This window comes from Cuculus canorus, chromosome 7 (assembly GCF_017976375.1).
Source record: "Cuculus canorus isolate bCucCan1 chromosome 7, bCucCan1.pri, whole genome shotgun sequence".
Lineage (NCBI taxonomy): Eukaryota > Metazoa > Chordata > Aves > Cuculiformes > Cuculidae > Cuculus > Cuculus canorus.
In genome coordinates this window covers 30,892,942-30,919,579 of record NC_071407.1, presented here as the reverse complement: position 1 = coordinate 30,919,579, position 26,638 = coordinate 30,892,942, and the positions used below count along the sequence as shown (strand labels likewise).

General features: G+C 39.4%; 1 protein-coding gene across 2 annotated transcripts in view; it reads right to left on the bottom strand.

The window, feature by feature from the left end:
* Positions 1 to 26,638, bottom strand: part of DOCK1 (dedicator of cytokinesis 1) — a 321,093-nt gene that overhangs the window by 101,862 nt on the left and 192,593 nt on the right. The gene's annotated exons all lie outside the window — the stretch shown is intronic.

The window sequence follows — 26,638 nt, the reverse complement described above, 5'->3', positions numbered from 1 at the left end:
CACAGCTCTATAAATTAACTTCTGCTAAGAAGTTTTCAGTTATGGTAAATATAGATTTTTTTGGAAGTTGCTTCCTCCAGCACAGTAAGTTGTAATTGTCAGGTTGTTTCTTTCAAAATTACTTAAAAGACACACTTACAGGGATGGGTGCAGGTAAAACAGGTTCTGGAAATCATATGAACATTCGAGCATGTTGCTTTGCCTGGAGGAATGTGAACTGCAATGGGAACAGCATTGGACCAACAATATGTAATACTTGCTACACCTACCTATGTTATTGGATTTGGTGTGATAGAGAAGGAGGGCAGCACAAATCAATAGGGATGGGTGATTACAGCATAAAATCTCATTTGTAATTTCACTGGACATCCTGCATTGTAGATGCAGAGAAGGAAAACTCATCATACAAGTGCAGATTAATGAGAACAGACAGCCAATAAATAAAGATGTTGAGCAAAATCGGAACAATGTTCATATGTGAAGAAATGACCGTTATTTGGAGAACACACGTTTGTTTCTTCATATGAATTAGCGAAGACTGAATGGGATGGAGTCCTTTCCTTTGTAAGGTGACTGTATAAAGCCAACAATCCCCAGGGTAACCTCAAGACATTGCGAGTCCCACAGTAAGAGGCTTCGGTGCTGCACGGAGCAAGGGAAATGTGTAGCAAAGATCAACACTGGGGGGAGGTCCCAGCAAGCAAGCGAAGACGACTGGCAGATCTGGAACTAACAGGGTGTCAAATTGCCTTGAAATCTCAAAACTTTTGTACGGATCCCATTTTGTACATCAGAAGATGCTACTGAGAAGCAAACGACTTTCCATCTCAAAAGACTTCCCCTGTGTGCTCTGCAGGTCCAGTGTTTTACTATCCTACCCAATAAAGGCTATCTGCCCTCAGATGAAACCTGTAAATCACAAAACCAAGCCCAACCAGTGTTAATCTTGGAACAAGAAAGTGCCGCTATGATGACACGCAAACAACCAGTGTTAATCTTGGAAAAAGAAAGTGCCGCTATGATGACACACAAACAAAAGACAAGGTATCAATATTTTATCTTTTCTTTGGTGTTAGAGAATAAATAAAACTTCATTCACTCATCTAGAACTGCAACAGTAATTTTCACTGCTGTCTCCGACAATAACAGAAACCTCTTTTTCTCATTCTTTAAGAAGTCTCACCACTCAAAAGAACATGATCGATCATGGTCAGCAAACCTGTGCTTCTGTACCTCCTCACTATCTGAATTCAATATTTTCTCCTTTTATGTAAAGAGCAACAGGCACATCACTACCCATTTACCAAGACATGATTATTTCACTGAGGATTACAAGGGCAGGGACGTGTGAAACTCCTCGCTGAAGGGGAACAGGGTCAAAAACCTGGTGGACCTGGGCTAGGAAGTCTGTGGGTGCTGCTAGGCCAGTGCAAGGACTCTGCTGATGGACCTTTCCTTTCTGTGGGACTCCCAGGGAACATCCAATAGTCAGTTTGATTTGGCAGATTTCAAACCCAGGCAACTACTCATCAGCCTAAACCCAGCGCCTCCGATGGGACAACAAAGAATACCACCTTCACAACAGCACTTAAGAGTGTTCTTTCTGAAGGCAAACATAAAGTGAAAGCCCTGCACATTATTGGTGGTTTGCAATAGTATTTTTTAAATTAAAGGACAGCTCTTGCCACTGCATTTGAAGGAATCTTTGTCTAAACTAAAAATAACAGCAATAAAAGGCAAAGCTGAAAGAAAAGCGGGGTAAGAAGAAGAAAAGATCATCTCTCCCCCACGTTCCTCCTCCCAGCCTCCACAGCTAAAGCTGCTCACTCCCCACCATCTGCTCTCCTGCTACCAAAGTATGTTGTTATCAACCCGTATTTCTAAGCACAGTTTTAAAATAGTAAGGAAATGGAGATGACCACTGCTCTTTACCAGCTGAACTGAACTCAGCGGGATATCATTTGTAAAAGCTATCAAGGGCCTTGTGAGGCTTTGTGCCCCACATTTAGCTAGCGGGTAGCAGGCAACCACCCGTACCAGCAACTCCGGCTTTAAACAACAGATTTAAAATCTGAAACTCTGAGAAAACGTCTACAGTGGCTCCCCACGACTTCCTCTGGAGAAGTTTACCGGAAGAAACAAACTCCTACACCTAAGCTCCCTCCTAAAACAATGTGATACCCTGAAAAAAGCAGCAGCTTGAGACGTGCCCTTCTACCTGCCAGCTCCTCCCTGGTACCACAGCATGGACCTAAGGAGATATGTAAGGAGGGTACGCTAAGGCACAGCAAACAGTTTGTTCTGTTTGTTTTTTTTTAAAAAACAAAATCTAGATTACAAATGTGTAAAATAATCACATCCGAACTCCACCTGTCTCGAATGGACCATTTTACATCATCCTTGTATTCCTGTGTGCATGCACACTATGCGTCTCTACAAGAAACCATATCAAACCTGGAAAAGCAGCCCTTCAGCCACAGAGGTTGACTCGGATAAAAGAACTGAAGAAGCCTGACTACATAACATTTATTTCAAATTAATTTTCTGCCACCCAGCTACAGTAGTTCATTTTTTCCTTCTGAATGGGATTTAATAAGACCTAATAGGTGATAAATCAGTTTTCTGGTTTAGGGCATAAGAAGTTGCAGTGATATGTTCTGCTGGATCAGAAAGGTCTACAGCACACTGTTTCACAACAAGTGGGGCATTAAATAGTCTTAAATCATCAGGCTATCCCTTTCTCAGCTATATGACCCCTCCTGCGGCTTTGAAATTTCAGAATGAGAAATCACTCTTTATGGCAAACTCTGCAGCTGCAAGCAAAGCAATTTAAAAAACACTTTAGGAGAGCAGCTCCTAGATACTGGTTCTGTTAAAAATTACTTTGCTTCAGCATTTACAAAATATGCAGTTTAAATAATACAAGTGGGTTATCAAATTATCATGATGTAAACAGATAGAAAAGTTGTTTCCTATCAACAAATCCATTATAAACTAACAACAAAACAGGATGATTTACTCAGCACCTATTCATTCCTGCTAATTTGGCACAGTATTATTAGAACTGAAGCTTTACATGCAACACACTCCAATTCTCAGGATAATTTGATAACGCAATACATGTTGCCTGATCCAACGTTTTACCCAAGAAAGGTGAAATCAATTTATGTGCTATCATCACAATCATTGTGCACCTCTCATATGTCAACGTATACTCATCTCAATTACGAGTAGTAACATTTTTATAGGAAGTTGTGATGAGACTGATGTTTATTACCTTTGAGTCCATAACCTGTATGCGAAAAGCTTTATATTCTAAATTGAAGGCTGAAGAAGTCTGTAAAGAAGGTGTCTTCTTACAGATTCGGCTATGCAAACATAAGAGGCTCCATCCTTTACCTTCTCGCCATCCCTGCTGTGTAGTCTACTACCCTTGAAGTAGACAGCGAAGTGGTTCAGGAAAGCATTCTCATCTACATCAGTCAAAATAAAATGAGTTATATTTGGCTTCCTTAAGCATACAAGCCCATCCTAGTTCTTTTTGCCTGAATCCACTCTGGGAATGGTTACACAGGGTGTTTGCAGCAGCATTCTGGAAGTGACTTCCAGCAGAAATATGGGAATCAGAAAGGACCATCTAGGTTAAAATTCACAAAAGTACATGCTTCTACAGGTTGTTGAGGGTGAATGTTTGTCCACAGCTACGACGATGTTAAAAACTAAGTACTACATTGACTTTCCTTATTTTTGTACAAGATTTTAAATAACTTTTCCACTTATGCACTGAAGATGAGAACTGTGCTATCTCAACCAGAGTTACGGGTTAATATTCATACAGAAAATGCACTGTTATCAAAATGGAGTACAACGTTTCATGTGAAAATAATATATGATTTGAGTTTTATTCTTCACTGTTGGTTTTTCACTGCATGGGCACTGGCAAATTAGTTAATTCCTCTATGAATCAACTTGAACATCTGTAAGGTCAACATAATGCAGATGATCTTCCCCAGATGCTCTGAGAGTCTAACAAAATTAATTCAAATTAATATAACTTTTGCTCTGTAAACCATCAGAATAAATCTTATTTTATGGCAAACCAACATCTTTGACAACGGCACCCCTTTAGCAAAGCGAGGTCGAACAAGTTCGTGAAGTTTAATTTACACACAACGCCCAGATTGAGTAACAAATCCAAAACATGATTTCTCAAATTAAAATGTAAAGATGTCAGTATATGTATATACTTGCACATAAGATTACATCGGGCCCGTTTCCCAGGGATATTTGTGTTGTAATTATTGAAAAAAATATTTTAAGTTAATTGTATTCAAGCCAGAAGTTCCTTTAAGACAAATATTCAGTTAAGTAAGTGAATTGTGAATGGAAGATTGAAAGTATATGTAACTTCTAATATCACATTAAAAAAAAATGCTTTACCATGATAATGTAGGTACCATAATAAACTGTCATCAGAAAGAGATCAATAGCACATTTTAGATAAATATTTATAGAAAACGGAAACCAACATACTGTATTCCTGACAAATAAATCATTTTCTTGAACCTTAGACTGGCACAAAATTTAGATAAAGAGTGGGTCGGATTTTACACCATAGCTTGCTCACAGTACTCTGCCATGGCTTGGGAATCAGTTCAAAAGCTAAAGGAAAAAAAAAATTAAGTTAAAATAATGAAAACTGTGTCCTTACTAATATCAGGAAACATTGTACCGGTGTTTATTTTCCCATCATTTGCTAAGACTGCACAAGGCAGCAAAACCCAATATGATGATATAATACCCTGAAAGAGATGCTTTGGTATGTTATCAAAATCCCTGCCGCTCTCCTGCGTGCTCAAGGATGGGAAGCGATTATAAATCTGTTAAGACATGTCTAATTCTCCTGGGTGAGTCCCTCAAAGCAGGCTATAAACCAGCACCTCTTCTCCAACGTATGCCATGGTGCATCCCCTTCCAACAGCACCTGGGCCTAAAGGCCATCATCTGTCCGTACAATTTATGCACATTATTTTGAAGCCTGTGTCTATTAGAGCCTTCGGTGCTTCCAGAAAAGAGCTGCATTGCATATAAAATGTAGACCGTTTTCTTGATGTAGCCATGCCTTTACTGCCGGCATCCCTCCTTGCACCTGGATTATAAATTCTCTATGCTGGTGTCTTGAAATAGCTGAATTTTTACATTAAATCTGTCCTTTTCTTGTATTTGCTGTAAATCAGGCTCCAAAATGGACTGAGGGACTCCAAAATATGAGTTAAAATTCAAAACCTTCACAAATCTATGTCCGTATTAATTCATTGAATTTACATGGCAAAGTAAGCTTCCTTTAGTATTTTCCCATCAGCTTCTGTGACGGATGTGTTCCATCTCCTTCCTTTAACCAAACCAGCAGCAGTCTGGTTCAGGCTCCACAGGAGCCCGCGCTGCAGCCGGGCCAAGAACTTCTCCAGAAAACCCATAAAAACAAAGAGCAACACAGTGAACAGTGATAAGAGCCTCATATGCAATTTTGACTACCAGTCAATCACTTTTGACCCATAAATACAACAGTCTAAGTGAGCCCTCTCTGAGTTCTCCCTGCTGGGCAGTGTGGCTGCATGGTGATGATCTCCCTTTGGCTGGGATGACTCTCAAGGGTGCTCCTCGAAGCAAGGAGATCTTTTCCCAACAACAGATCGCTGGTGAGTCCCATCTGAATCCTCCCTGGACGGCAGCTGGACTGCACGACCAGGCGATTCTCCTCTTTAACAGGGATTAGTTGTTTAGCTTAAATAAGTGACATTTTAAGTAGAACACATAATTTGGAGTTGTACTATTGTGTGATTCGGTATGTTGTTTGCTTAGCTTTCTTAGCACAAGTCACAAGAAGCACTAGCCCACAAGCTGAAAATTCGCAGTTATAAACTTTCCCAGCAGATACAACCTGCTCAGTCAAAACAGGGCTTCCAGAGCCAACAAAACACAGGAAAACACAGAGGATTCAAGGATCATCACCACAATCTGCTCCCAAGTTAAGATAATGACCTGTCTGAAAGACAGCAAAGGAATCCAACGAGGAACAAGAAGACCCCAGACACAAATACTACTACTGGACCCAACTGTTGTACAAGGGGTGGTAAATCGTCTGTAAGGGTATCTACGCCCAGGGGTTTCTTGGTTCCTGTTGGACCATCCCTGCAGAGTCGGTCTCTCTCCTCAGTTGACTATGTTGCTATTTATTTGATAAAATCTGATACCTGAAAGTCTGCTCAGCAAAACCTCGGATTCTAACTTCGATACAAACTAATGCCGGACATCCAGAGGGAAGGATCAGCCTGAGAGTATCCCGAACGAAACCGTAGATTTGAACTCTGGAGCGAACCCACAACAGATGCTCAGATGGGAACGTGAATTGAAGATAAGAACTATGACACTTAGAAAACTGAGCTAAGTGACATGGGGATTGAGTGTGCACATATAACCCTCAGGCTACAAGCACATATAATCCTTCAGCGATAAACACATAAAATCCGATTTTGCCTCATATATTTCCATCATCCGGTAAGTAATAGCATGACCTTATAATTGAACTCTATTAAGTCACACCGTTATTTAAATAAAAGTTTTATCCAAAAATCTCATTGTGACAGCGTCCTTGTTCAGCCTTGAGCAAGACCCTTGAAAATGGGCTTAGTTACATACATACATAAATATCTGCAAAGCCAAGCAGGTTTTGCTAGCTGGTTGATCATTTTTTAAACTTTTTTTCACCAGAACTTAGTGCTACTTCTCAATCTCTTACTTTCAGACCAATATAACCCGCTAAATTTAGTTACAAAAAAATATATATATATATTTACACTGACTACCATAAAATAAAAAAAACCCAGAAAATATTAGTTTGAATCACCTTATTACGTATTTGCTAAGTTAGTTTAAAATAAAGCAAACATTATGAAAACGTTTACAGCTTTTTAAAAAACAAAGTTAGAATTAATATAGGTCAACCAATTTGATTAGGCACCATATTTATATCTTACTGAAATCTACAGAGATCTACTTTTTGTTCAGTCATGTTCAAGGACATGTGAGGGTCAGTGATGAAGAACCAGCATCCAGGAACTACGGTAGCAAGCCAGCCAGCAGAGCTTTCTCATCCTCTTGGAGAGGTTTTGCTTGGATGTCTAGTTCTTTTTATTTTAATCTGATGATACATGGAGTCATGCATTGTGTACAGATCGCCTATGCTCCTTTGAAAACTCAGGCTTTAATTTCCTCTTTCTTTTTAATATATGAACTGTCTTGAATAAGATATAAATAACCAAAATATGCATGCCAGGTGTTACTCCCTTGGATCAATGAGAATGAGTTGCACTTTTTGCAACTCCAAACACAGTTTAACCATGTTCTGCTCGGAGGCAGATCAGCAGCTTCTGCGTTTCCCCCATCAGACAGCACTCCTAGAGCCAGGCAATTTATGATTCAGGGAAAGAAGGAAATGTTTAAGAGAAGTGTTTTGTAAGCTGACAACGGTCAAAGCAATTGCTTACTGCAGTCAAGGAGAGCTGAAGGATACTACAATACACCTGGAACCCAAGACCCACTTCTGTTAATTGGCAAAATATGCCAGCAAACAAAGAAAGTAATTTTCATAAACATGATTTTTTAATGATCCTATTATTTGCAGATCGGGACACTTACATGGTGGGATAAGAGTATCTTAGAAATTTATGTTTGAAATTTATATTTTAACAAATATAGATTAATCTAAGAGAAGTTTAGCGTGAAAGGGGGAAAAGGGCTGACAAAGCTTTAACTCTTGATATTTATTTTCCTTTGTATTTCACAACTTCAACAAAAAAAAAGTAAAATAAAACACTGTTATAAAAGTTAAAGTTATGAGAAAAGTTTAGGATTACTGTACCATGGGTAGCTTGACAACACAGGCAAAAGGTAGCGCTTTGGAGAGTAAACAAGCAAATAAATCAATCAAACCACAATCAATTACCGTTTTTTTCCTAACAAAAGAGTACTGTTAAATCCAAACAGTACTTCACTCAGATTAGTTATTCATCTCATCTACAGGTTCAGCTAGACATCAGCCTAGAGCTACTGCATCTCTGGTTTGCACACCCAGCACATGCTGCACAGAACACGTCCCACAAGTCCGGTAGATCCAGGAGCTATTTGTTCTGCGCCACTCAGATGGCCTCAGCAAACGTGCACGATGTGCCCTCAGTACACGGGACTTCTGCACGTGTCTCCTGGACCCAACGCGCACGTGTGCTGTGAGACATGCCCAGGACTTCAGGCAGCTTAGCTGCTGCTCCGTGAGGCTGATAGATGATGGGAAATATCAGGAGGGGGGAAAATCCAACCAAAAAAAACCCTAAGTATCAAAAAAAAAGAAGGCAAACTTTTCTTTTTTCCCCCCCCCAATGGAATTCAAAGGAGAATTTGTTTAGAGAAACTTAGATCTAGAGGCGGATCAAATCAATAATACATTTAAATGTGCATTGCAGCGTTTCAATGGACAAACATGACAAAGAGAAGAGTTTGCAAAGGAAAGACAAAATCCTTGTAATTAGCTCTTAGAATCTAAACGAGGGTGACCAGCACTAGAAAACCCCTTCTGCTCTTGGTGCATCTTCAGCCCAAGGATCTTTCACACCAAACTTTCTAATTAATGTATGGAATTTAGTGAAGCAACAGTAGAAAGCAACACAATATAAATCTTTACACGGAAATTTTCCCTCTAAACATAAAAACCCCAAAAACATGTAAATCCCCCTCTTTCATTTTAGAAAAGGCTTTTCAGGATTGTTCCTTTTCAGCCTAAAGCTCCTAGCAGATTCTGCAGCACGCCCAAACCCAGCACCGGCTCTGTAAGATGTTTTACAGTACTTACCGTCCCAAACAGGGTTATTCACTGCATGAAGAGAATTCAATTATTAATAAATAGCACTGAGGAGCAGGCAAAAAAAAAAAACCCTAAAGCAAGGTGGTTCAATATCACTGCAATTTCATTTAATAACACAGCTGGAAATGACCTGGTGGCAACTCTTTCAGTATAAAGCATTCATCCTTTCTGATTGTGCCATCTGATGAACAACTGCTATCTTTACAGCCACATGAACCTCAGACGGAGAGAAGAGGACCTTTAGCTCTTTGTTGACCCGGTGAATCTCTTCTACTGCACAATAACCTACTGTTGGCACCTGCTGAGTTTTAACAGCATTTATTTCCTATCTAACGTATCTACCCACAAAACACAATTCAGCCCTTCCAGACTTTCAACTGAATTAGCTGAAAAACTTGGAAAACCAGCATGTACCACTAAATCCTGTCTCATCACAAGCCAGCTATCTCAGGTTAATTGCGGTATATCGCTACCATATGCCACATACTTTCTGTAAGACATCTCTCACTGCTCTGTTTGACAGACTGGAAAAGCAGTTTTTATAGATCTAGAGATCAATGCTCACCCAGTCTTGCAGCGTACCGCTCGCCCCAAACCCACTCCAGTGTGTCTTAATACCAAACCTTTCTATTTATCAGCTATAACAAAACTATCACAAGTCCCCATGTGAAATCAAGGCAACTGCTGTATTTCATCTATCACGCTTGTACAGGTAGGATTTCCATGTCAGAACAAGAGAACAGCTTGAACAGAAACATGTAACTAAAACAGATTAGATATTTTACAGGAGAGAGAACAGCGTGCTCTGATTCAAAACTCTGTGTACTGCACAGGGAAAGCTTACAAATTTAAATTAAATCCAGGTTGAGCACAAAATGGAGGAGTCAGTGCTGTCAGGTGAACCAGGGAAAAAATGTTGAATACAACAGTATTTTCGCTCACGAGCTTCAGTGGGGTAATATTTTTTCCCCTAATTTTCCTAACAAACAAATTAGCAATTCATAGTGCAGTTGTCACAAGTCATAAAGGAAATCAAGGCAACAGTCTAACTGAAAATAGGCTGAAATGAGGCTAACTGAAATGAGGCTATCATTTCCCTGTGGACTCGGGTGCCCACACAGTGACTTCTGCTTTGTGAAGATAACATCCGGAAACCGCTCAGCAAAAACTTTAAAAAAAAACCAAACCTCTAAAAAATTTTTGCTTGTTTTTCAGAGATACCCTTATGCAAGGCTTTACTGTAAGTTTATCATCGACAATATTCCAATTTTCTCCTAATGACTTTCATAACATGAGTTTTTCCTAACGTAAATCATTAATTTGAAATCCCGGCTAACTGTGAAACAAACTTGTAAGTTGGAAGTGCAGCACGTCTAAAATTAATTGAGATTCAAATACATAGGATGGCAAACTAGTATGCAGTCTGCATATTCATACAAAATGATCAACAGTTTTAGTCTATTTTCATGTATCTTATTAGCAGCTCTGATGCTGGAATTTAAAATATATCCTATATGCTGGATGAATAAATCACATGTGCCAGCATAAATTTTTTATTATTTCTTCACATTTTCCCCATTTCTCGTTGTCAGTTGTCTTGGCAGAAACTCAAATATCCAAAGCTGTAAAAAAGTCAGTCTAATTTAATTAAGACGGCTTTTTTTTTTTTTTTTAAAGTAGTATTTGACAAGCACTGGGTGATGCTTCCCCTCTACTCTGCTCTGCTGAGACCCCACCTGGAGCCCTGCATCCAGCTCTGGAGCCCTCAGCACAGGAAACATGGATCTGTTGGAGCGGGTCTAGAGAAAAGCCACAAAGATGACCAGAGTGCTGGAACATCTCTCCCATGAAGACAGACAGAGAAAGTTGGGGCTGTTCAGTCTGGAGAAGAGACTTTGAGGAGACCTTATTGCAGCCTTTCAGTACTTAAAGACGGCTTATAAGAAAGGTGGGGACAAACATTTTGGTAGAGCCTGCAGCAACAGGGCAAGAGGTAATGTTTTTAATCTAAAAGAGGGTAGACTCAGACTAGATATAAAGAAGAAAGTTTTTACAATTAGGGTGGTAAAACACTGGCACAGGTTGCCCAGAGAAGTGGTAGATGTCCCATCACTGGAAACATTCAAGGTCAGGTTGTATGGGGCTCCTGGCAACCTGACTGAGTGGAAGATGTCCCTGCTCACTACAAGGGGTTGAACTAGATGACCTTTAAGGGTCCCTTCCAACCCAAAGTGTTCTATGATTCTGCTCTATTCTATGCTACATTACCAATATGCACATTGAAGAGCACAATGGCCTTTTAGATAGTTGGAAATTTTGAAAACCTGCATCACCCTTGATGACCAGCTAAGCAGGTCTCTCCATGACAGTCATCTTCATCTTGCAAGTCCCTTGGGTTTTGTATTTAATACTTGTTTGTAAATTTATATTCATTACAAACTGTGTTTTCTATTACTTCAGCACCAAATGAGACAGTGGGATTTTCACCCTCTTCAATCGAGAAACAAAGTTGACGAGAGTGGTGGTGTTCTTTTTCTTTTGGACACCACTAGACTAGACTAGAAAAGAGAAAACTAAGATGGGGGAATGAAGAAAGGGATGCGGAAAGCGTGTTTTCAGCATGCAAGAAAAATTACAACAGAGCCAAGAACGTTTTCTTCAAGAACCAAGCCCCTGCTCCCTTTCCTTAGCAGTCTGCCTCTATCGAAACACAGTAAGAGTGAAAAATGAGCTTTGAAGGTTTGGTCTGCATACGTAGAAGTGTCATTTGAGGGAAGCCAAACTCAGCATGCATTTGTGTAAGTTCATTGCTATACTAAGGTACTCCAGCACTGAATTTGGCAAGGAGCAAAAATACAATGATTCCTCTCTACATCCCTTAATCAATATCCACCTGAAAATGTGCATTTGCTGCTTGGCATTCCTGCAGTAGAAACTGGAAAAGATGACGAATGACAGTTGGACAAAGGAAAAAGTATTCAGTGCTCAAGAACTAATATATAACATGTCTGGTTTTGACAGCTGGCAATTTTACTTTGATTTTTAAAAAACATGTTTTCTGGCTGAAGAAATACAAAACAGTCCAGCAAGAAGAACACGAGACAACAATACTGGAAGGAGAGTGAATACTCGCAAATACATCATTGTATTACACTTCCTTTCAAAAAATTATTGAAAAACCACGCAACTAAAATTCATTCCAGAAATGTTCCTGTTTGGATATCATAAGTGATCCATCAGAAAACCATCAACTATATTCCTCTACATCATGCTCACTTTTCCAACCTTATGAGTACTTTTGCTCTGCCTTGCATAATGCAGACATTAACTTTTGTAGGCCCAGTCAACCATAGAAAGTAAAACGTTCTACCATGGTGAGACATAGAGAGGAACAAACCCAATGATTACTGAATACCTGAATTCTCAGAAGGAAAATCGCAGCCTTAAGTAATGTCACAAAGGTAGGGGTTTTTTAAGTTTTCTGTTAGTATGGTATCACCTTTTCCTCCCACAAAGCTATTGCAGTTTGACTGCAACAGGAATCCTAATTTATTTTCACATGTAACATGAGAAAAACAGAAAAGAGAAATAGAGCCAGGGAAGGTAGACCCAACTGTTACACTCTCTCATGTTTCACAGCCTGTGTGCTCATGCAAGCAACCCACATGCAATATATCCTTACAAAGGAGGAGTCTCATGGACACTCATAGCTATCCAGAAGACCATCTGGTGGAGTAAATTCATGGCATTTTTGAGGATAAGTGGACTTGCCACATGCTGCATTGTATCTCACTGTTCATGTATTGGCAGAAGACTTCTTGCTCTGTGTATTCCCACCTAACTGCTGCTGTACCTTGATCTCAAGTTTCCTATGAGAGAATAGAGTAGCTGCTGATGAAAAAAATTACTTCGCAACATCGGTTGGATTTGAGAAGAACCCAAGAAAACCAGGAGTGACCACAGGCACACACCAGGGCCAATGCTCCAGCAACACAGGGGAACTCAGTGGAAGTGCCCCACAATTGATGACCATGGTGTGTAACCTGCATATACCGCAGCAACTCCAAAGGGAAAGTTTATATTGCACTCCACCTCTTCCTGTCAACACTTATGTTTTTAAACTAACTACAGCACTCATGAGCACCTACACTGCAATAGAATTACTCTCAACAGTTTTAATAACCTGCCAGATGAAGCTATACAGATCACCACCTTCATTCAGAAGGTCACATAGTGTAGGAAGACCTGGTGTCACAGCCCCCTGCACCTCCACGACCAACACACACGCATAGGTATGCACATCACAACCCATCAGTACCTACTTGGTCCACACCAGGGGAGCAATCCTCATGCTGGGAATCAGCCATAGCACAAGAGAGAAAGCCCCTGCACCAGCCCAATGCTTTTTAATGCTGCCTCTACAATAGCTGAGGAAAAACAGATGACACCTGGACCAGCATAAAGCCAACCAAAACAAATTAAGCTGTTAAAAAAACTTAAAACATTTAATCAAGTGGATGATATTGTACCAAATTAGTGCTTTGTATTTCAAAGAAGTGGTGTTTTTCACCCGTAGCGGCAGCTCTGAAATGAACTTTAGCAAGTTGTCACAAAGCAGTCACAGATAGAAGGCTCAGGGATCAGAAGCTCTGGTTTCAGCTGTCTCTCCAAAGCTACTTGCAGGTACCCTTTTCATTTTACTGACCTTAAAAAATAGCCTTCACACCTTCTGGAGCAACCTTATACTTATTTATTTTTTTTGTATTTTACTGAAGTTACTGGCAATCAGCAAACAACTCCCACAAAGGCACAGCTGTAATGCTCCTCCTGAGTCTGGAGGCGAGGGTTTAGGCAAGATAAACAGTCAAGTGGGGGTGGGAAAGGTCAGAGGAGGAATAGCAAAGGCATTTCCAAAGCTCAGCCCTTCCAGCAGCCAGAGGGCTCTGGATGCAGGCTGCAAGCACAGGCAGGCTTCGGAGGGAGTCAGGAAGGTGTTAGGTCCTGGCTTGCAGATGGGGAAGGTTTTCCCATAAGTGGCATGACAGAAATCTGAAAATCTCAGAGATCAAAGCTACTGTCACCGGCAGAGCAAACACAAGCATATCCTTGAATACACTGAACAGTAAAATACCTTTAGCAGCTCAACAGGTATTTGATAAACGTGTATACACAATGAACTTAAAGAAGGAAAACATTTGCTTTTAATACCTATGGTATTATTGGTTTTAGGACTCCAAATGAAAAACATCTTGGAAGTTTAAAGCTCACCCACTCAAAGAACAGGAGCTGCACAGAAGTATTCGGCAGTATTGGTCCAGTACTATTTTCTAACACAAACTATTACCTCCACGTTAAGGATGCTTTATTTTTAGTAAATGTTGATAAATAATTAATTTATATTACCAATTCAATCTGTTCATCCCAAGATCTGCCAGTATGCCTGTTTTACTGGCTGTAACAGTGCCTGCTTAACTGTAACACAAATCTTTATGATGAAAACAGAGACACTGTCTGGAACAGCTTAGCTAAATCTATGTCTGCTCTGGCATTAAGAGACAGAGGGGATGACTTCAGTCCTCATATTCAGTGTATGAACCTTCATACCAGTGAAAGCTAATGATCTGGTACCTCTTTTCTCTCTAACTATACTTTCAACTCTTATTGTCCTATAATCATATGCGATCGTACAATCTGTGCGATGTACGATAATGACAGAGCATGGATAATTTTTGTTCTTTTTTTAAAACTCTACTTATTACTCCACTGGCTGTGCCTTCTCTTACTTGAACTCTAAAAGCCTGTTTTCTAGAATCTGTCCATAAAATACTTCTGATCCTAAAATTTCGTAACCCCAGAAAGGGCCTTGCTGGCTTTTTGCACATCGAGGCTTCTGCTCTCAGAAGCCAAAGTACTACATAACTGTTAGTCATTTGAAAAGATGAAAACCCGGGAAAGGAACATGTTGGCATGTTAAAAGCAAACAGGGGTTTAGGCCTATTTTACCAAATTCTATTAAATTCATAATTGTGCTTTCTTGTGAATTATTAAAAAAAAAATAAAAAGCAAAATACTATTTTGTAATACAGACAAATATCTCTTTTTAATCAAGCTGCTACTCCATGTTCATTTAATATGCCACAAATGCATAGCAGAAAAACCTTGCAGTAGAAGAACCAGCATTTGAAATGATGCAGTAAATTTATCAGTAATATTCTGATATTATTTTTGTACTTGTACAACTCTGTTCTCCTTAAATGGACGAATATTGCCAACAGAAGGAAATACAACTGAAATAGTGTTAACTGTGTTGGAAACTGGAGCTATCCCAGTGCCAGCAGCAGCACAACATGGACCCAGGCTGGACACCAATAGGCACTTCTGGGCACCTTTCACCTACAAAGCAACTCTTTTGGCTCTACAAGACAAGAAAATGGGAAATGAAGATTTTGGATGAGAACTGGAGTCGCAAGGATGGGTCCATTCTGACAAGCTGTCTTCTGAAATACAACAGCCTGCAAGCAATGCGAGATAGGGTACAATTCTGCTAAACACGACAAAAAGATTTCTTGATGCACAGCAACCTGAAAAGCTTCCCCACATCACAGTTTCACCTTTCCTTGTCCACAGGATTGTCTGGGCTAGAGTAAACTGGCAAAAACGTTATTTCTTCCACTTCAGGGAAAGCCTTTTTAGCTTGGCACACTTAAACAGGAACTGGTATTTCCAAAAGAAAAAAACAGCTCAGCCCAGAGGATTGTGTAAGATTCTTTTACATGTTTTCTAGCTGTCATTTTTCACCAAATCCAGGCAAAATAAATCATATGAGATTTTTGAAAGGGTAGAGAGTAGAAGGATGCAGCTCTGTACACAATTCTTGAAGTCTGATAACCTGACATATTCCTTACACCTGGACCTACACAGGCAGCCTCATGGGCTCAGTACGCAAAGGATAATAAACCTCTCCAAAAGCTTCCCGGATTTTTGTGATTCTTGTCCTTCAGGTTTCAAGCCTCCTGACTTTTCCTATCACCATCAAGAAAATGTCTTCTTGCATTTCGTGAGTGATAGCTCTTGAGACTGGTAATGCACAAGGGACAACATCAGAGCTTTTACAATTTCCCTAAATTTTTTATTCCTGTGTCATAAAAAAAGTGATTGATGGAAGGCAGTCAGAAGGAATAACCTGGGAATGTTACAAATACCGATTTGACTACGGAAAGTAAATCAACAGGAATCAACACACTGCATTATTTCCTGCAATTTTTTCTTGATACATACAGAGAGGGCCACATAAATTCTATTTTCCTTAGCAATATTACAACCTTCTCCCAGAAGAAATTCCTATCTCAGCAGGAATAAAGGGCAAAGGGTTTTCCTCTGATCCTGTCACTGGTAGCTTTGCTCTGTGTGGTGGCAACTGCACTTCACCTTCACACTGGCATCAACACAGCCCTGTGCCTGGTGGGTCTGCAAATCACGCTCCCTATGGAATCCCTCAGGAGAGAAAAAAACCCTCCCACTTACCTGAATATTAACAGGCTTGGGTTTTTCCTTGTTTGTTTGGAAGAAAAAAAGGGGTATGAATTTCTGTTGTTCTGATACTTTTTATTATTATCCAAGGAAATAGGAGAAACACAGTGCAGAGCAACAAATTTTACTGGAAAAGTAAATAAAATGCTTTCTAAAAACATGACTGATCAGCCAAAAAGGCCATTTTCTCTCCCACCTCTATGGGGTGAAAATAATGAAGTTGCCATATGATGGTCAAAGCCATAGAATTTACAATCTGATTTCAAAGCTAGCTACAAAAATCTTCACTGCAGCCAAGAGAAGCACTTAAGCCTTAACTTCCTTTTATAATATACAAATAAACATTTTCAGTTACTTCTAAAAACTAAAATATTGTGGCGTTTGATTTTATTTTTTAATACTGGAAAAGATTAGTAAAACTCAAGTGTGAAAAAGCAGCGCATGCTTCACTCACTAGATATTTTAAAATGTGCAATACTATTAACTTAAATGAAGCTGACATGGAAAAATAACGATTTTAAGTGAAAATCACTACACCTTCTGTGTTGAAGACAGACAACACATGACACCAGCTTTTACTATGAGTAAAAATCGAGTCTTTCTAACACACTTTTTAACACCTTCAGCTTCATTTAATTACCTACTTCATGCTGCTGCTTTTATAAGAAACAACTATTCACACATTCTTGTTCGTGCCATACGTTCTGTGCCAAAAGCAAGAAGCAATTTCGTGTTTGGATATGCGATGTGGACAGCAGTTGATGCTGTTGTTTAAGTATGCAGAACGGATGGATTCGAGCAGTTGCCCCAGAGTACAGGCTGCCTGTCAGAGCACCAGAACTTCGATTAGTAACTGGAACAGCACGTTCAGGTGGGTTTTGGTGTCCTTGTGTAAATGCTGCACACATCACGAGGCCATCTGCACTATGATAAGAAAGAACCTTTTCCCCTGCTACCAGAGATAAGATAATTTGGAGCTGGATTTAAATAGAAGATGGCGAGAAATCTCATTCAATAGTGCAGCACAGGGAGATCGTGGGGAAAAGATGCTGCATCAGGGAACATGGTCCTGCCACTTGAAGGGAGAACAAGGACAGCACACGAGGGAAGGGCTCCACTCTTTTGGCCAACAGCCAGTCTGATGAATTGGGAGGAGAGGACTAGATGCCATCTAGCTTCAACCCTGTCCCCATCAGAGCGGCGTACTCTTGCAGAAGTGATCCTGTTAGTCCTGGACCACCCAGCCTCAGCCCCATGGGAGGAGGGCGAACCAGGATGCTCTTAAACGGTCTCTAGACTCCCACCACCAAAGAATACCATCATAATTTTCTCTTTTTTTTTTTTTTTTTTTTTCCTCCACATTTATGACTGATACTTAATTTTCCTTGTGGAAACCAAGAAAGCAATCACTCCTCTCCAGGAGATCCCACAAAATTTGGTGCTGCAGGGAGGAAGACTGATCTGGCATCACAACTGAATGCAAGGAGCCAAGCAAAGTGGAATAAAGCTGTAAGGTACATGTTCCCAAAGGCTTCATGAAATGAGAAAGCAAATATTCATACGCAGCTTCATCCCAAACACCCACACTGGTACAATAATGTGAATTCAAATGTTCAAGAACTGACCTCCCTCAACCTTATATACAGATAAACTTTGAAAATCTGCACACTGGGGTCTTCCGAGAGTTCAGACAGCGAAATAGAATATGAACATTTGGAATTATAGAACACAATTTAAATTTTAAAATTACAGATAGGTTTTTTTTTGTTATAATCAGAAAATTTAGAATTAGAAAACTATATATTAAAGGAAGTCTTCCACTAAAGGATCTACCTGAATTAAATGTAAATTAAACCTTGCTAAGGGTTTGTGCTACTCCTGAAAGAATTAAAGCACAAACCAGACAAAACAAATAAGTACCAATGTATTATTCCCTTCTATTCAGTGCAGAATATATCGAATTCTTCTTGACCTGCACCATTTGATAACCAAAAAATATCATAAAAATCAAACTGATAAATAAATTGCTTGGTATAATATGTTCATGAGTACAATCTTCACAACATATTTTAATGACAACCCAGGTTTAGACTCTAGGAGGGAAAATAATATGCAAATCGTGCTTTTACATTTGAAATTAATTTGGCAATGCTTCTTCAGATATCAGTTAGACTTTTACCAGAGAATTATCATGACATTTCATCTAATAACCTCTTATAGCTTTCTTTCAAAACAATATATTAAACCCAGGAGTTCTTAACGTTGTATATATACAAGTCGAGGAAAAAAAGTGCAAACATCCAAAATAATTATTTGACTTTAATAGTATCTTGCTAAAAACACAAAAAACCCAGACATTCACAGCATACTGTGGATGATGATTCCAGAAACTGAGGAAGAAAAACCTATTTGCTATGTTATCTTTCTTTTATTTACTGTAACCATTGAGCCAATGTGCTACTTTTGCTCTGTTGCACAGAGCTCATATGCCCTATTTTTCCTTTAGAATATCACACTTCTGGGCTGCTTCTGAAAACAACAGACTGTGAGGTGCCTCTCAAGTGCTCATTACCTGTTTGGAGAACAAATATTTTAAGAGTTGGTAAAATATAGCAAGGAAAATGAGCAACTGGGCAAACTCTTTGTTTAGTAGCTGCCCCTTCCAGTGAAGCCTCATGAAATACCCTGTGTATAAAAGCCACAGCAGTAACATGGGAAGTCCACTGGATGAAGTATTAGTCTAAATTCACAAATAACTTACAGTTATCAGGCTTTGTAAGACAAATTTAGCATCCAAATTGTCTTGAAAGGATTAAACCTGTCACCACTCAAAGGAGGATAACCAGTTAATGAATGGGAATATTGCCAGGTCTAAACCTTAAGAAAGGCCTTGTAACAGAGGAAAGGAAGAAAAATCTCTCTAAAAATATATTATCTTTAAAGTCACTGTATATTTCTTGTGTCAAATAAAAGGTTGAAGTGGCATGGAATATATCAGAAGTATGTTAAGAAGATGTTAACTACGACTAAGCCATGAATACACGCATATTAGTCTAATGCTCCACAGTGATATTTCTGAAGTGTGTAGTGAATAAGGACCATTCTTTCCTCAGCAAAATTAAACACATCATCTTCCTCGTGCTTTAGGATGAAATGCATCTGCAACAGCCTTGACCTGATTTGAGAGATGTACAGACATCTACATTCCTAGGAGGAGAGCAAACCCCATTCATGCTTTGGGGAGAGAAAAGTAGGTTTGTCAAGGGAAGGATAACAATAAAAGACAGAACAAGCAGAGTCACAGCAGATGCTTGACACAGTCACCCAGCCCAAGCCCACGCTCCTCACCTCTGCAGGACGCCTTCACCAAAAAAACAAACGTATGTCTTCAAACACATGAAACCCATAATTTAAACTACATAATAATGATCAAAATGGTAACTATTTTAGTCCTGGAAATCACTATTCCACCTCTAGACCCAGAAAAGACTAATCATGATGCAAACAGACAAGAGGAGCAGAGAAGTAGCAGATGTTTTTGAGGGGCTGGGAGATGGCTGCGACATCGCACCCATACGTGCCCACTGTTGGCATCTTCACTGGTGCAAAGACTGCTATTTAACTTCTGTAGCATAAATATCACAGATTACAGAAATAACAGAGAAAAAGAGATCCACTAAATCCAGTGGACTGCCAACTCCCAAACTGTTCATAAATACAACAGTATCATTATCAATCTACCACCAATGGTAGGACCAACATTTTCGAAATGGCTGGGATAAAACAAGATGCTACACAGGATGCTTCCCTTCCTCCTGCTACAGAAACCATCAAGGGAAAAGAGCATTCACTGAAGCATATTCCTTCAAGGAATCTCAGCCTTTTAAGTTAGAACCACTCCCCCGTGCTATTTTAAACATAGCCAAGGACATTCATTTTACTCTTAGGTCCAGTTAATTTGACAGGTACAATACTAAACCAAAACTCCTGCAAGGTCTTTACTGAAAAGGTCAGTACATTATGCAACCAGGTTTTATGGACAGAAAAAAAAAAATCCCTCCATGTACAGAAATTTCATCTGTACACAATTTATCAATGTGCATTCATCTCTTTCATTTACAAATGAAAACCAAACTTTTGGCCACATGAGTTAATGTTGAAAACTGTCTCCTAAGAAAGTTACACACTTGGAAAATTTATACGTATATAAAAATTATATATATATGGTAAAAGGTGGGAGGTTTTTCTATGCAGAGAAATATTTTGCACTAAAGAAAAACAAAATTTGAAGTCTTATTTCATTCCATCCCTAAAATAAAATTATTTTGTGGTTCAACCTGCGTGTCTGGACTCTTAAACTTTCTAAATAAGGGAGCACAGACGCCTATTAAGAAATGTATTATAGTCAGGAAAACAAGCACAAATTCCTTCCAATCAAAGCTTTTCCCACTGTTCAGACTGTTCTTGGAGCAACACAGTTCTTCTCCTCCTAAAATATAATTGTATTTCAAACACCTTATCAATCACAATATCCTATTTGGAAATGTAAAACAGTTACCATATTCCATAAGAACACATATCAAGAAAATATTTTAATGATCAGTGCCCCAGTTCTAAGTGCAAGCTTTCAAGTCATGCCTACCAATACTCTCTTTGAAAATGGTACGCACGTAGGCTCGAACACTGTTATCTGCAGGGGGGTTGGAAAACGAAGCAATGATTTCAAAGATTCTTGTGCTTCCTCCCCCCACCCCATATGTGTGATCGTACTTGACATTCTGCAAAACTGAGTTGTATTCCTGCATTTTCTGTAGTTTTCTATCCAGAAGCTTTGTCATCCTTCCGGACTATTTTTCCCTGTTGTGAAAAACCACACCCTCACCCATCAGTAGCTTGAGATGGATTTTAAATAAGAGCTTTTGCACTTGCAACTAATGTGACAGATGCAAGTTGATGGTTGATGGGTCAATTATGTGAGTAAAAAGAGCCTACTTTCACACATTTATTAAAAAAAATTAGTGGTTTTGTTTCTATACACTTGTATAAAGCATTGCAGATCATGGCAATTAAGCAAAATTTCAATAATCTGAAACCAAATTTTATTTTGGCTTTGGGTTACTTGTCAGCAAGAATAACTCTCAGGCAACTGAAGCCTGTACTACATTTTAAGGTTTACAGTTACGCAAAACTTGCCTCAGTTCATAACCACTTCAGTGTTTGCACACTATTGATAGATAGTCACATACGTAGCTGAAGTTAATTCTGAAAGCGCAGTATAAATCTGACAGATACCGCTATCACAAACATAGAACAGAACAGCCTACATTTCCCTGGAAGCTCCAAAAATAAACACTCCAGGAACAGTAAAAAGGTACACTTTTACCAGATCTATCCCCCTGATCCTTCTTCCTCCTCTTCACAAATTAATTTCGTTTTTTATACAGAAAATTTAGTAAGATTCTGGACTGGGTTTTCAGGAGGAAATACCCCTCCACCCACCTGCAAAGCCAATGCAGCACCAGTGGGGAGCAGATACAAAAACACCTGCCAGATTCCTTCCGCAAGGCAAGATATATTTCCTCTGAAAAAAATTAAGTAGGCACAAGAAGACTCATTCTCACTGAGAAGCATCTCATCCCTTTTTCTTTGACTTCAAAAGGCAAAATAATCAGGTATCTTATGTAAATGTGGACATTAGACACAAAAAATAGAACACAAAACATCAAATTCATTTTTCATAGGCAGCTCAGCCTCCACCAGAACAGCTGCAGATGAAAGCAGAAGCTACAAATTAATATATCATAAGGTCTACCAAAGGAACCGATTGTCTCAAATGCCAAAAGTAAGACCAAAGACTAAATTATTTTCATTTACAAAAATGTAGAGAGGAACTATTTTCATGTTCTGACTTATGTGCTTAAGAGGAACCTAAGTTTAGCTTGTCAGCTTCTGACAGAAGTTAAAAACAATTTCTAAAACATTTCTGAATCATTTCTAAACATGATTTAGAAGGAAAAAAAACCGTAAACTATACAAAATCCCTGTTATTTTTTTTAACTACTTTTACAGTTATAACTCCTTGAGTGCGTTTCCCTGCATTTCTCTGGAATGAAGAATCTGCCTCTCCTTGTCCCTATCCCAAAACACAGGAAAACCTTGTGACTCCTTGTAGGGATTGGGAACAGGAAGGCCATTTTCCTTACTTGCTCTTTTGCAATCACATATTCTGCACTCTCATTAGCCCGGAGAGATGAAGTTTGGACTAGATTTTTGATTTAGGTTTAGAAATTATAAAGTTTCTAGTTTTCATGGCCAAGGGAGGATTTACTTGGGACTGGTGGGCTCAACGACACGGCACCACTCAAACGCAGGGAACCTGCTACTCTCGGACATTAGCAGAAACTTAGTTTTAGTGCCACATCTTTGAGAAGGAAGTGGGCAGAGATCGTTGAGGGCCAGGTGGCAGGAGCTGCAAGCCAACCAAGAATGATAGGATGGTTTGAGTTGAAAGGGACCTTAAGGGTCATCAAGTTCCAACCTCCTTCTACTGGATCAGGTTGCTCAAAGCCTCATCCAGCCTGGCCTTGAACACCCCGAGGGATGGGGCACGACATCTCTGGGCAACCCGGGCCAGAGGCCACCCTCAGAGGAAAAATATTTTTCCCAGTATCTAATCTTAATCGCCCTTCTTTCATCTTAAAACCATCCTCCTTGCCCTGTCCCTGCACTCCATGACAAAGACCTCTTCCCCAGCTTTCCTGTAGCCCCTTTTCTACTAAACTATTAAACACAGCTATTGGAGTTTTCAACAGAGACCTGAGTGACAGAAATACCACAGTGGCTGAAGATGAGGCCTAAATTTCATTATCAAGCATGTGGTGGTTTGCTACAAAGCAGCTGTCACAGTAGCTGTCAACTCAGCTGATACAAACACTTCTTTCTAATCCGATGATATTACACCTCTACCTTAAAAGAAATAACTCTTCCTGAAAATGGGAACACATATAAACTTTACAACAGATGTAATTTAAAGGTACCCAAGTATCTTAAAGAGCATTATTATAAATTTCCAAGAGCACTACTTAGAACTACAACAGCATTTTCTTCTATAGTTGTCTTAGCTCATCCTTATTTTTAGGCACCGATCATGGATACATTTAGTAATCACTCGCCAGGCATTTACCAGGCTTAAAAATTCCCTTTGAAAAAGAAAACCCAACAGATGAAAAGCTACATAAATTTAAACTAGACATAATCCTGGCTTAGTCCACCATGGAGAAATAGCGCTGAGTGACCGATAGTCATTAAAACACCATACAGGCAGGCAGTGAAACAATAAAAGGCAGCAGATTCCCTGCATGGCCCCCTGGGCAGCTGAGCACGGCAGTGAGTCTCTGCCAAAGCACAGAACCAGTCTTTACTGAACCAACGTTGCAGACCTACAGACATGCTGCTACCTGCCACGGCAGAGGTTCTTTCCAAGTCCCACCCACCCAGCATCCACCACAATATGGAGTGACAGGGCTCAGAGAACTTTCTAGAGATCATTTAGTCTATTCCCCTTTTCCCTAAATTATAATTGGCATCTTAACAGATGCTTGTCAAACTGTTCTTAAATACCTCTGCTGCCAGAGACGTCACAAGATCCCAAGCAATCCACCGCAGCGCTCTCTGCTAGAATATTTCCCCCATCCTTGAACTTCAATGTTTCTGGTCACAGTTTATGACCAGCATTTCTTACACAATTCAACACGTCCATGAAAAGGCTATTCCCATCTGTTCGGCTGCAAATCTTTATGTATCTGAAGACCATTTCTGCTCTTTCTGCCCCTGTGTCTTCTCTTGCCTTTAGATTTACCCCAAAAGCAATGGCCATTTCAGGCCAATATATGAAGACTTAATTATTAAATACTATTTGGATATTCTTTTCAATCAACCATGCCTGAAAGTACTGTGCTGATCGGTACTGGCCTTTTAGGCATTCAGCTTTTTGGTTTAAATAGTGTTTCTTGCTCTTCTCCTAGAAGTAGCTATTCCAATTGTAATGCACTACGGTCTATTATCCATCTCTGTCATCAGTAGTTTTTTCCATCTCTGCTGCTTGGCTATTGCTGTTTACTGTACAAAAGTAGCTGATTTGCACTGAAATTTGCCAGTGAAAGGAAAAGCCATAGCATCAGTTTGAATAATATTTTCTTTTACCCACTATGCCAATTCACGTTGCACAGCACCTGATGAACCTACGCTGTGACTACTGTGTCTTGCCACATCTGACCAGCAGCCAGCAAACCAATACCATCTTAAACATATCGGTGACAAAACAAAGGATTACATTAAACCACTGACATTCAAAATCTTGGACTCAATTAACAAATTTATTTGCTAAAACAATAAATGCTGTCTTTCATTAGATTCGAGAAGTCAGTAAATACAAAAATTAAGTGGCACATCTAAGAACAAAAAAATAACAATCATCTCATTAGATATAAAAACGTTTTTATGTGTTTATTTCAGTACAATAGAAAATGTACTAAATTTTAACTAGAGATGCCTTTGCGAACATCCCTGTAATGCAGTCACTCGCATTTTTTCCAGTTTTCCCCCCCTCTTCCCCTGTAGCTACAACTCTAATCCAGCCAGAACATTTTAATGCACTGTTAAGTATCTGGAAGCAAACCTCTACTAGGAAAGGAACTGTCTGGGCTGTCTCTGCCAAGAAGGTTAAGAGATATCTCCAAAGAGATTAGTCCACCATCCTTACAACCTCAGCACCATCTCTGCTGCCTGCTGAGAGGTCCAACTTCCAGCTAGGTATTTTCTTCCCTTTGTTTCACACTACCAAGCAATCCACCAGAAATATATCTGGTGATATATTTCATGCACAGGACCAAATGAACTCAGAAATGTTCTGGATATAGTTGAAAATTAGCTCCATTTGGCTCATGGCACAGAAATACTATATCTGCAGAAAGCAATGCTTTGCAAGAGTGACACAAAATAGCAAGTTTGGAGATGAGAGGATGCGGTAGCTTTAAAACACAGGATTTGTTCTTTAAATATCCCTAACTTCAATAAAAGTTTTAGAGGTGAAAATAAATGGACCAGCTGGAGAAAGTTACTTCACAATGGAGCTTTCTAGATTTGGAAATTACATTAGCTTCAACAAGAAAAATGAAAAGCACTCAAATCAATTCAGGAGCATTTACGAATAAGCTGGTGTAATGAAAATGAACTTGTAAATTGGAGATGAACAACGCCCCTTAGCACTTCTGCAGATACCCATCAACACTAGAAAGACTCGAAAAACTTTTTTGTTTTTCACTTTAAATGCTACTCAAAAACTCCACGGGTACTGGGGTTATTCAGTAAGAAAGATCTTAACAACACATCCCCATTCTGCTTCTTCAGGACTTAATGTTCAGCATGGGAAAAAGACAGGACTATTTTTAAGGATCAGAAAATCAAAGGCCCTACACTAACTGCAGATCTCTGCATTACCCTTTGTATTACTTCAAACTTTCAGAGCGAGGAACTGCGTGGTAGGGATGGCTTTGTCCTTTAAAGAAAAAACAGTGGGGAGGGAAAAGCTCTTTCTATACTTTTGCTCTTTCATTTCTATGACCATAATTCCACAGTTTAAAAAAAAAAATAATAATTGAGGTCAAATCTCCACCCAAACGAACACTGTGAGGTCATTTGGAAATATTGTGAAGATAGTATGAGGAATAGCCATCTTCTTTACATCTGGGGAAAAGAGTCACTGCAATATTATTCACAGCACAGTAATTGCTGTGTCACTGGTTAAATGGCATTAATAGTGTCCAAACACAGTCCTTCTCAACCATATTTCAATCTCTTAAAAGAGTCTGCAAAGCACAGAGGTGTTCTCCTGTTCGAAAGGACGCCAGGTAATGTATGTTGTGAGGGTTTCCAAATAAACTGTAACACAACAACTGAGACAGTTGGAGTTCTTGAACCAAAATCAGTTTCAAAATTAACAAAAAATAAAAAAGAAACTCAATGGGCTTTAGATCTCATCAGCTAACCTAGAAGGGCTCTTCATTTAAAACTGCAGGTGCTTTGCAAGCTGCAGCCACGCAGAATTGTGTATCCATAACCCACGGGTAGGTATAACTCAAAAGATGGTTGAATCTCCTAACTCATATTTATTAAGAAGGGATTTTATTAGGT